General features: G+C 40.4%; 1 protein-coding gene and 2 long non-coding RNA genes across 3 annotated transcripts in view; 1 reads left to right on the top strand and 2 right to left on the bottom strand.

The window, feature by feature from the left end:
- The window catches only part of map2 (microtubule-associated protein 2), a 235,391-nt gene extending 225,464 nt beyond the window's left edge, over positions 1-9,927 (bottom strand). The window contains exon 1 of the mRNA XM_034185765.1: positions 9,844-9,927. The gene's annotated coding sequence lies outside the window, so the exon portion shown is untranslated. The remainder of the gene's footprint in view (positions 1-9,843) is intronic.
- LOC117524045 overlaps positions 9,839-12,096 on the top strand; it is a 28,284-nt gene continuing 26,026 nt past the window's right edge. The window contains exon 1 of the long non-coding RNA XR_004564685.1: positions 9,839-9,924. This is a non-coding gene — a long non-coding RNA (uncharacterized LOC117524045). The remainder of the gene's footprint in view (positions 9,925-12,096) is intronic.
- Positions 10,751-12,096, bottom strand: part of LOC117524046 — a 7,376-nt gene continuing 6,030 nt past the window's right edge. Inside the window, exon 3 of the long non-coding RNA XR_004564686.1 lies at positions 10,751-10,765. This is a non-coding gene — a long non-coding RNA (uncharacterized LOC117524046). The remainder of the gene's footprint in view (positions 10,766-12,096) is intronic.

Raw genomic sequence — 12,096 nt, 5'->3', positions numbered from 1 at the left:
GACAGAGAGCCGGGAAAAGTGGTCTTACTTTATTTAAAACTCACATCGTAACCTTTCTGGGATACAAACAGGTTAATCGCCCTCCTCCATGTCCACTGTCATACACTGAACAGGCTCATTCATTATTCATTATACATTCATTCATTAAACATTCATTATACAAATAATGAATGTTTATGAGTTCAATGGTACAAATATTTCATGAGGTGAACGCTGGAACATACCATTCAACGAGGTGATATGTTCCAGCTTTCACCGAGTTAAATATTCATTCCACTGAAAAAATGTAAAAACATTCATTATTTGTTTATATAACGGCTAAAATAGATCCTAGGTCATTTGATATTTTATTAATTTAGAAACAACAGAAAAGGGACTTACGTTTTGTTGTTCCACTGCTGCTAAAGTCCAACACAAACTTTAAGCAGGAGTCCAAATTGTGACGTGTAGTCCGGTGATGCTGTGCACTGACTTTGTACTTCCATTTAAAAAAAAAAACAAAAAACAAAAAAAACAACAGACTTTGTGTAGTTCCTCAGTCCAGCCAAAAATCACATCAGCTTTTCATCTGAACAGCTCTTCATGCATCCAGACGGCTTACAGCAGAGTGGATTTGTATCTGTGTGTGTGTGTGTGTGTGTGTGTGTGTGTGTGTGTGTGTGTGTTACAGGAACTAGCACCATCAGTTAGCTCAATCAAATCGTCGTCTTGCTTGTGTCATTGTCTCATGTGCAGGACAGCGCTTGTGCACACGTGTACTACAAAAAAAAAAAAAAAAGACTGTATACTTCCTCAGTGCAGCGAAAAAAAGTCCAGCTTGTCATTCTAAACTCCTGTTAACAGCCTCCAGACGGCTTATAGCGCAGTGGATTTGTTTTGTGTGTGCATGCACGCGTACGTTGTGTGTGTGCAGGTGCGTATGTGCATGTAGGTGTGTGCACATGAGTGTGCAGGTGTGTGGGTGTCTGTGTATAGGTGTGTGTGCAGGTGTGTGTAGGTGTGTATGTGTATGTGTGTGTGTGTGTGTGTGTGTGTGCACGTGCATGCAGAGTGCACCGGTACCAAACGTATGGAACCAAATTGCACTCTAAATGCAATGCAACACAAATGGGAGGAATAATCCATGACGTCCACTCAGCCATTATATCAAAATAAATAATCCACCTCATTCATGCTGCAGCCACCGTCACAGTCACTTTTCAATAAAAACTTTCACAAAACTCTGAACATTCAGAGTCATTCACCGAATTTCAAGCCTCTGGGCTGATTGTAGTCAGCCCAATACCTCAGCAGATCAAGGAGGACGGCCATGACACCTGCCAATCACGACATAGTGAGGGTTGAATGGAAGCTGCTGGAGCCCAAATACTGAGTAAATCAAGGAAGCATTCAAGACACCTGTGACTGTGACTATTTATTATGATTATTTGGTGCTGTTGCACTTGTTTGGATCATAGTTTAAAACTATTCAAAGATGTTTGAGAATATTAAAAATAAATACAAAGGGGAAAGAGTTTTAATATTTCGTTATTGTAAAAGGCCACTTCAGCCACACACAGGAGATCGTGGGCGTGGCTGAAGTAGCCTTGAGTCCATGAGCTCTGGAAAAAACCCCAACATTCTGAGTGGTGTGGGAAAACTCCACACTGAACACCACCAGGCAAGAAATCAGCCGCAGTGCACCGGGTTGTAACTCAACTAAAATGACAAAATATTCACCTTCTCAGAGATCGCATGAAGCAAACCACTCTCAGACAAACACAATCCATCTGTCCGTCCATCCGTCCACTAAAACCCTCATGTACAGTGAGGCAAATAAGTATTTGATCCACTGACGATTTTGCAAGTTTTCCCACCTACAAAGAATGGAGAGGTCTGTAATTTATATGGCAGGTACACTTCAACTGTGAGAGACAGAATCTAAAAAAAAAAAAAAAAAATCAGAAAATCAAATATGATTTTTACATAATTAATTTGCATTTTATTGCATGGAATAAGTATTTGATACAATAGAATAACAGACCTTAATATTTGGTACAGAAACCTTTGTTTGCAGTTACAGAGGTCAGACGTTTCGTGTAGTTTTTTAACCAATTTTACATACACTGCAGCAGGTATTTTGGTCCAATTCCATATAGATCTTCTCCAGATCTTTCAGGTTTTGAGTTTTAGCTCCCTCCAAAGATTTTCTATTGAGTTCAGTTCTGGAGACGGGCTAGGCCACTCCAGAACCTTGAAATGTTTCTTACTGAGTCCCTCCTTAGTTGCCCTGGCTGTGTGTTTTGGGTCACTGTCATGCTGGAAGACCCAGCCATGACCCATCTTCAATACTCTATCTGAGGGAAAGAGGTTGTTTGTCAAAATCTCATGAAACATGACCCCATCCATCCTCCCTTCAATACGGTGCAGTCGTCCTGTCCCCTTTGCAGAAAAGTACCCCCAAAAATAATGTTTTCACCCCCATGCTTCATGGTTGGGATGCTGTTCTTGGGGTTATTCTCATCCTCTAAATACGGCGAGTGGAGTTGATACCAAAAAGCTCAATTTTTGTCTCATCTGACCACAAGACCTTCTCCCATGTCTTCTCTGGATCATCCAGATGATCTGGACTGGTGAATTTCAAATGGGGCTGGACATGTGCTGGCTTGAGCAGGGAGACGTTGCTGCCCTGCAGGATTTTAAACCATGATGGAGTCGTGTGTTACTAATGTAAACTTTGCGACTGGGGTTCCAGTCATTGACCAGGTCCTCCAGTGTAGTTTTGGGCTTTCTCAGAATCATCCTTACCCCATGAGGCAAGATGTTGCATGGAGCCCCAGACTGAGGAAGATTGACAGTCATCTTGTGTTTCTTCCACCTTATAATAATTACGCCAACAGCTGTTGTCTTCTCAACAAGCTGCTTGCCTGTTGTCCTGTAGCCCATCCCAGCCTTGTGCAGGTCTACAATTTTGTCCCTGGTGTCCTTAGACAACTCTTTGGTCTTGACTGTAGTAGATAGGTTGGCATGTGATTGATTGAGCGTGTGGACAGGTGTATATAATACAGGTCACAAGTTCAAAGAGGTGAAATTAATACAGGTAAAGAGTGCAGAATAGGAGGGCTTCTTAAAGAAAAACTAACAGGACTGTGAGAGACAAACTTCCAGCTGGTTGGTAGGTGATCAAATACTTATTTCATGCAATAAAATGGAAATTAATTATTTAAAAATCATACAATGTGATTTTCTGATTTTTTTTTTTTTAAGATTCTCTCTCACAGTTGAAGTGTACCTACGATAAAAAGTATGGACCTCTCCATTCTTTGTCGGTGGGAAAAGTTGCAACATCAACAGTGGATCAAATACTTATTTGCCTCACTGTACCTGCTGCTCTGTCTGAGTTCTGTGAGGACAGAAAGAAAGTGAAGCCATGAATGCGTGACTGCTTTTGTTTCAGCTGGGCCTTGGAGCTGATCGTCTCTCACTAAAGCAGCTCTTCTCTTCCCACTCAGTACCCACTTCCCACTCACCGCTCAAAGCAGTGTGCACTCACATGTACGTCTGCCCACATAGCTATTTATCTGTGGAGGTAACAGGCATTCTCTCAGTCACTTTCTCTGTCTTCTGTTCTATAGTTTCCTTTTTTTCTGCTGCTGATGGACATTTACCACATCCCAAAGCTTGTAAATGGATGTGGTTCTTCATATGGTTAGACCTATTAGAGGTTTGACTGGCTGTTTTTTCACTGCACTTAATCGAGCATGGATACATGCCATGCCAGTCCTTGTGCTTAATAATGCATGATTTCTTCATAATGCCTCAATTCTAATAGTACAGCAGATAACTGAAACCATGCAAATAATGATAAAAGCATCAAATTTGGCACAAATACTTTGGTAAAAAGTGATGCAAATTATTGGTTGAGCTAATTAATAAAGGATTAATAAATGGAATAGTTGGGACAGTGTTGAATGCTTGGTCTCCAAAGTAAAAGTCAAACAAGGTAAACGTCCATTGGATTCTGTGATGGTTGACATGTGACATATGTTACGTCATAACGTGATAACTAAGCATGATACATTGTCCAAATTATTCCTTTTTAAAAACACGGTTAACTCAAGTAATAATGTGCATCACTTTTTTTTACCAAAATTGGAGCAACTTTAACTTTTGACAACTGTACAAACTGACACTGGACCTTTGTCACCATTCTTGCTGTTTTTATCCAATAACTTCATAGAATTCAGTCACAGATAGTCCAAACTATACCTTTTTGGAATCTTTGTGATCAGACAAATAATATGGTATAGTTTTCAATATGACTGGAGCATCTTTTAATTTTGACCCCTGTGTAATTCTTCAATTGACCTCTACCGGACCGCCGACTGAAACTTCAAGTGGGCAATCGGTTCTTTTAAAAGAGAAATGTCTAAGGAGTATTTGTGCCGAATTTGATGCTTTTATCACCATTTGCAGGATTCTGCTCTAAATATTCTCTTATCTGATGCACTAAATCAGCTTGCTCACAATAATCATTCATACTGTATTCTTATGACCTGGAGTTCCTCAGAGCCTCATAGTTTTTGAGCCAGGTTTCACCTTCAAGACTATAAAGTCAAACTACATTACAAGTGTCAGCCAGCTCAGAGCATGAGTTTTACCTCTTTGTTGGGTGACAGACAGATGAACAAAAGTGATGTTAAGTGAAGTTTTGTCTGCTATTCTTCTTGAAATTAATTCTGAATATAATGCACCGTATCCCTCCGTGACACCGCTGAGTGACAGCGTACTATCAGTTTGATCCCCATTTTTAAGCGATGTCAAAATTTAAAAAGACCATTATCTTTCATATGGGTTTGACAGAGCACTTAAACATACTGCGGAACGTATAGTGTGTTTTAGTCAGAGAGGTGTTTAATAATGGAAGCTTTAAAACCAATAAACCGATGTGAGACCTGCATACAAAAGAGCCACGGCACAAGGGAATGGCAAACCTGAACAACACTGCACAAAACCTGCACTTTCACAATGGATGTCATCTGCACTTCACTGGGGAGATGTTTTAAAGTCCACTGGACAAGGAGACATTGTTTAACCCTGTAGCTGATCTCACCTCAGTCCCTGACAGATAATGTTTGCTTCAGCTGGTAGCTGGTGCAAAAACAGATTTGAGTGCCAGAGTGTCAGTTCCCCCACAACACGTGTGTGTTTGCGCACTGCTCCCCCAACACGTGTGCGTGTGGTTCGCGCTCCCCCCGCAGGCGAGGCACCTCTCATCTGATCACAGAGTGACATCTTGGTCTGTGCGCTAAATGGTCGGGGGCGTGGCTGGCTGCCAACAGCTGTTGAGACATCTCTGGTCCGGGACGTCATAGCTGCAGAACACATCCCGTGTTTTGACAGGCACGCGCGTGTGTGTTTGCTGTCCTCACGTGAATATATATAAAAACATATTTGGCTACTACTTCACGGATTCTCGCCACATTTTCACCACAGATACATATTAGGCCATGGAAGATTCCATTAAAGTTTGGAGGTGATCTGGATCCGGATCCAGATTCTGGATCAAGTTTCATTTTATATAGTTTTTGAAAGATCGTGTCAAAACTACTTCATGGATTCTCACCAAATTTGCACCACAGATAAGATATTAGGGCATGGAAGACTCCCTTAAATTTTGGAGGTGATCTGGATGCGAATCCGGATTGTGGATCAAGATTTCTCTTTATGTACTCTTTGATGGATTACGTTAAATCTACTTCATGGATTTTGACAAAATATTCATCACAAATACATATTAGGCCATGGAAGACTCCATTAAGGACCCCTTCACACATAGTACGAATGTGGTCGAATTGTGCATGAAGTGCACATGAAGCAGAAATCCTATGCATTATGTGCAAAATCGCACCTGTTGTACACCTGTTGCTACAACTATCTGCACACACCAGCAGCTGAACGACAGAGTGTGCGCTGTAAGAGTCCATCGGACACTCTCGCGGCAGGTGTCGGTCAAATTCCTGTTGACACACATGAACATCTAACTAGGGCTGAAACGATTCATCAAGCAATTCAAATAATTCGATTACAAAAAATGGTCGAGGCAAATTCTTTGCCTCGAGGCTTCGTTTAAAGCTGTAGTACATACACCAGGCCTGTATGTGGCACTGTACCACTCCCAAAAAACACAGAAGAAGACCATAGCGCTAATCAATGTAGCAGGCAATGCTAAAAGTTTGCAAAGCCACACGCTGAGTAAAATAAAGCCTTTTAAGAGAAAGGGTCCGCGCAGATCATCTGAAACGGACTTACTGCGCATTTAAAGTGAAGCAGTGTGTTTGTATATATTTAAAAAAAACACATTTTGCTCCACTAGCCGTTCTCCACCTCCGCAGATGAAGCGAAAGGACGCACACACTTTAATGATTAAAAAAGCTTTCATTCAGATTTGGTAAGAGTTTTCATCAACAGGCAGCTTTTGTGGAAACGCTGCAATCCACAGCCGTTTTTCAAAGGCTCTGTTATTTGCCAAGTATCCACAGAAAACAAAGAATTTGACTTTGGTTTGAGCTACACTCTGTACAGCATGTACGAGGTCTGTTAGAAAAGTATCGGACCTTTTTATTTTTTTCAAAAACCATATGGATTTGAATCACGTGTGACTGCATCAGCCAAGCTTGAACCTTCGTGCGCATGCGTGAGTTTTTTCACGCCTGTCGGTTGCGTCATTCGCCTGTGAGCAGGCTTTGTGTGAGCACTGGTCCACCCCTCTCGTCGTTTTTTCATTGTCAGAAGAATGTCTGAAGGACTGCCGTTTTGTTGCATTAAAAGACGTGTGGACGGATTCGCGCATCAGGACGCAGCCGCTCATGGCGCTCGACAAACAACACCTCCGTGTTGGAAGCCTTACAGGACAAGTTGGAACATGCCCAGCTGTTAAACAATTTCTCGGATACTCACTCGAATGAAAAGCGATCGAAAGCCGTCTGAATCTTACGAATGGTTTCCAACACGGAGGTGTTTTTTGTCCCGCCGCGCGAATCCGTCCGCACGTCTTTCATTACAAAATCTCCTTTAACAGTGGAATGTGCCGATAAAGTGCTGATCCTGACCTTTTATGAAACTTCTCTGCTAGTTACACGACGTCCTGCATCAACAGAGCCTTAAATTTGGAAGTGATTAGCTTGTTTCAGCCTGTCGATCGCGGCTCAGAGCGCGGCGCGCCCTCCAGCGCTGTGGGCCGTCCTTAAAGCGGCAGTAACACTCCTTAATCTCTCTGAAGCCCATAAAATTTTCACCGAAAGCCAACCGAATCTTCGAAATGGTTTCCAGCTGGTTGTCTGGCAGAGTTTCTGAAAAAATTTTAATGCAACAAAACGGAAGTCCTTCAGACATTCTTCTGACAATGAAAAAACGATGAGAGGGGTGGACCAGTGCTCACACAAAGCCTGCTCACAGGCGAATGACGCAGCCGACAGGCATGAAAAAACTCACGCATGTGCACGAAGGTTCAAGCTTGGCTGATACAATCACACGTGATTCAAATCCATATGGTTTTTGAAAAAAATAAAAAGGACCGATACTTTTCTAACAGACCTCGTATAAATATACACTAAACACTGAATAAATCACAGTAATAAAAAGTGCAAATGAAATATGCAATAAGAAGGAAAAAGAATGCACACTGAAGATTTCACAGACTGCCTGGGCTTATGGTTTGGCAAAGCTCTAAAACTCTTATTATGAAAAAATTAATAACCCGGCAAAACAGAGAGGGAACACCCTAAACTTAAAAATCTGCATGATGGCACAGAAACATTGTGCCACTGCTTTAGGGAGCGCCCTGCCACTACTGATATTGTTTAAAAACACAAAGGTTCTTTTTATCCGATTACTCGATTAATCGATAAAATAATCGATAGAATATTTGATTCCAAAAATATTCGATAACTGCAGCCCTACATCTAACACCGCTCACTTGGCACTTAGAAAATGTGTGGCCATTCACACTATTAGCAGACAACAGTCAGCAGACAATCACTGTCGAGCTGGATGTGCAATTTGTCTAAGTGCCTCAAGAGTGTAGCATTGCAAACTGACACAGTGACACATTGGTGTGTGCGCTGAACTGACAGGAGATGTGTCCGCCGACAGGAGCAGCTGTAGAGATCTGTGGTTCTGGACGTCATGGCTGGGGAACACGTACCGTGTTTGGACGGACATGAACTAACAACTGCTCACTGTGATGCGCGTGAGTCTGCTCATTGTCCTCATGTGGACATACATAAAAACATATATCATTATTGTGATATATATCAGCGATCGTGCGCATCGTGCACACTGACAGGCTACCCCAGGTGAAACGGACCGGCAGATCATAACACGCAGCGGGCAATCTGAATGTCACATCACCCATGTGAGCTCTGTTCCACATGGCGCGGCATCTGTCCTGCGGCACGCCGTCCACAAGACACGCGTGTTAGGCAGGACACTCGCGGCGCTGGCTGGACATGCCGCCAACAGATGTAGACATGATAAGAGCACCCTGCTTCTCATTCATGTCATTTCATGACTATACATCTGTGACCATGGGTCATTTACAGAGGAACAGACGAATCATACTTGTATTGTCCCCTTGATAAGAGGGATTCAGTAATGCGGTGTTTTTCTATCATGTGTGTTTTTTAAATACGTCAATGTCCTTCTTGATATCAGGCATTTTCCCGCACCAGTGATGGTAGTTCAGTGGTAAACCTTTGGAAAGTACAGGTTCGAATCCCGTGGGTGGCATGTATTTTTTATTTTTTTATTTTCACACCAGCTGCACGATGTGGTTACACATGCTGCAGCTGCTCACACTGTGTTCTCGCATGCACTAAACCATCGCAGAGGCATCGTTGACACCTGCCCGTTGGCTCGATGTTTTCATGGTTCATTCATACGATCTGTTCCACCATGATTCCCCCTGATTTGTACTTAGCCATACTATGTGTGAAAGGGCCCTAAGTTTTGGAGATGATGAATCCTGATCCAGGAAGACTCCACTCAATTTTGGAGGTCATCTGGATTCTGGATCAAGATTCCCTTAAAGGATTACATAAAAACTACTTCCCGGATTTTCACCAAATTTTCACCATGGATACATATTAGGCCATGGAAGACTCCATTAAATTTTGGAGGTGACCCAGATCCGAATCCGGATTCTGGATCAGGATTTCACTTTATATACGCTTTGAAGGATTACGTCAAAACTACTTCACAGATTTTGACGAAAGTTTCAACACAGATACATATTAGGCCATGTCAGACTCCATTAAATTTTGGAGGTGATCTGGATCCAGATCCTGGATCAAGTTTCATTTTATATAGTCTTTGAAGGATTACGTCAAAACTACTTCACAGATTCTCACCAAATGTGCACCACAGATAAGATATTAGGGCATGGAATACTCCATTCAATTTTGGAGGTGATCTGGGTCCGGATTGGCAGACATCAGAAATCTCTTGTTTGCATTAATATATTAAGGTCATTGTGCAGAAACCTGGTCTCCTAGTCAAGTACAAACCAGGATCAACTATGCTTCACTTCAGAGGTGTGTTTTGAACGTAATGGCTGTGACACAATGCAGCAATAATAATAGTTAGAAAAGGCAAGTTAATGCAGAGTTAGTCTTTATGACAAGAGGTTCTGTATGAACAGAAAATCTGGACTAGATGTTAGTGGTACGAGGTTGATATTTAAAAAGAAACTCAAACCTTATATGTTATATGTCCTTTTACCTTATTGTTAGACTTTCTTGTAACTTTTGCTCTGATTCAGTTGTTAACTGTAAAACAAATGTACATAAACTCAAACCTCCTTACCTGTTTAGATGATGCTGGACTTTGGATTAGGAGTCAAGGAAGGAAAACCCAAGAAAATCTTTCTTCTTCTTAGTTCAAGTGGTTTACCAGGACTGTCAAGAAGCTACTGGAGCCAAGAGGAAGAGGGCCTCCGAATCAGACCTAGAATTTAAGAAATGGCGCACACATTAGATTCATATCATGAAGGTTTTGACTTTACCCACAAGTTGTGGATTTGTTGTTTGTAGGCATCAAACTGTGATAATTTTCAAGGAATGAAAAGAAGAAAAGATGAGAGCACCACACTCGTAGAGCATAAACCACCGTCAACACTAGTTTCCAATTTCTCAACTTTTTACCTTGGAAAAAAATTTTCAAGGTCAAAGAACTATTAGAAGTGGTTCTCATAAGCTAAATTAGATGTGATCAAAGTCAGGAGTATGTATTTAGTTCATGTACTTGAACTGAATTTATTTTTTTGTGGTGTTGTCACGTTGTTTTTCAGTTTCTGAATTCCTTTGCAGATAATTTTCACAGAACATTAGTTATTAGTTATTTGTCAGTGCTTTTTGGCACTTGGTTTTCGACTGATAACTGGAAGAGAGACAAAGAGACATAATATTGTAACTTCCATCCAATTTTGGTGGTGTTGGCAAATGCATAACAGAAAAATCACAGTGACAGAGGCACTTTTGATTGCGATATAATGCAAAATGTACACCAAATGGGCTTTTCAATATTAAATTCAATTGTCCACAAATTATACAATCTGGATCAGATCTGGATCAAACTCTCAGTTGATAGTGAGTGGCAGTCTGCACCTAACCTTCAAATATGAGAGTGATTGGGGCACGTTTGATAAAGATATAATGTAAAATATGCATTAAATGGGATTTTCAATGTTAAATTTAAATGGCCACAAAATGTGTAATTTGTATCAGATCTGGATCAAACTTTGCCAGTCAATAAAGGATACCATCCTACATAACACTCTCAAATATGAATGAAATATGATCTATTTTGACAGTTGTGAATTTTTTTGAAAATTCATTCAATGTTAAAGGATAGGGATTTTTCCAATTTTCCAAGATTTTTCCTGACTTTGACCTTGAAAATTTAATCAGTTCTTTCTTATCAGGATATGAATCAACATCAACATGCAGACCCACCTTGATCTGCTGTGGCCACCCTGAGTGAAAACAAGGGTGCACCTAAAATGAAGTACTTTTATACAGAGGCCAGATTTAAAATAATAAGAGATTAATTCACTTATTAATTAAATATATTACAAAACAAATAATCTCAAAAACAGATTTCAAATTTGAAATTCTAGACACAACTAAATGTTTCATATTTGTTGTGGGGATAATTAAAATATTATCGTACAGGACAATTCATAATTTGCGTAAAAGTTTCTACTTTTTAAATTCTATAAAATAACAGGTCAACAGCACAATAAAAAATATTACAACTGCGAAAAGATTAGATATGGTTATGTAATATATATTTCAATGTTTCTAAGAAAATGCACAATTTTGTGAATGTTAGATAAGAAAAGTGTTTCTATTGTCGGCAGGAAATAAGTGAATACCTGCAGGCTATGAGCCGTTGTTAAAATTTGCTGAGGGGCAAGAATATCAGATTCTCACAATTCAGACGTGTTTTCTCCCTCAAGCAAACTAATGATGGATCAAATAGAACAGAACCAGATCTTTAGCTTGAAATAACTGGGTTGTGTGAGAGTTTAGTGTTGTTGCCAGAGACTTGCCAGTATATGAAGTAATATAAGCTGTAAATGGCAAATGTCAATCAAATGCTTTTATGCAAATTACTCAAAGCACAATACCTTAATTCCTGTGTACAACATTGGTATCAGACAGATGCACTTTTTCTTGAGTACCATTCAAAATCTGCTGGGTTTTTTATTCTCTTATTTAATTTGGGAAGCTGATATATATATTTTTTTTATTCTCCCAATTTGAAAAGACCAAGCAAAATGTTGCTACGAATCATTGTCTTTAGCCTGAACTAAGGCCACTGTTCTGATTCATCACTGTTGTGTTGTGTTCAAAGCAATTAGCGAATGCACGGGTGCATGGACCAGACAGTGATTGCGGATATAAGGTGGCAGGAAGACATTTATGTGTGGAGACATAAAAAGCTTTACAATGTCACCCAAGTAGAAGATACAAACAGAAAAATCTAAATGTGAGATTCATGGTTTTGTATTATGTATAGACAAATATTCAAAGGTAATCTTGTGCAGTCTCTCAT

This window comes from Thalassophryne amazonica, chromosome 14 (assembly GCF_902500255.1).
Source record: "Thalassophryne amazonica chromosome 14, fThaAma1.1, whole genome shotgun sequence".
Classification (NCBI taxonomy): Eukaryota; Metazoa; Chordata; class Actinopteri; order Batrachoidiformes; family Batrachoididae; genus Thalassophryne; species Thalassophryne amazonica.
This window is presented reverse-complemented; position numbering and strand designations above follow the sequence as displayed.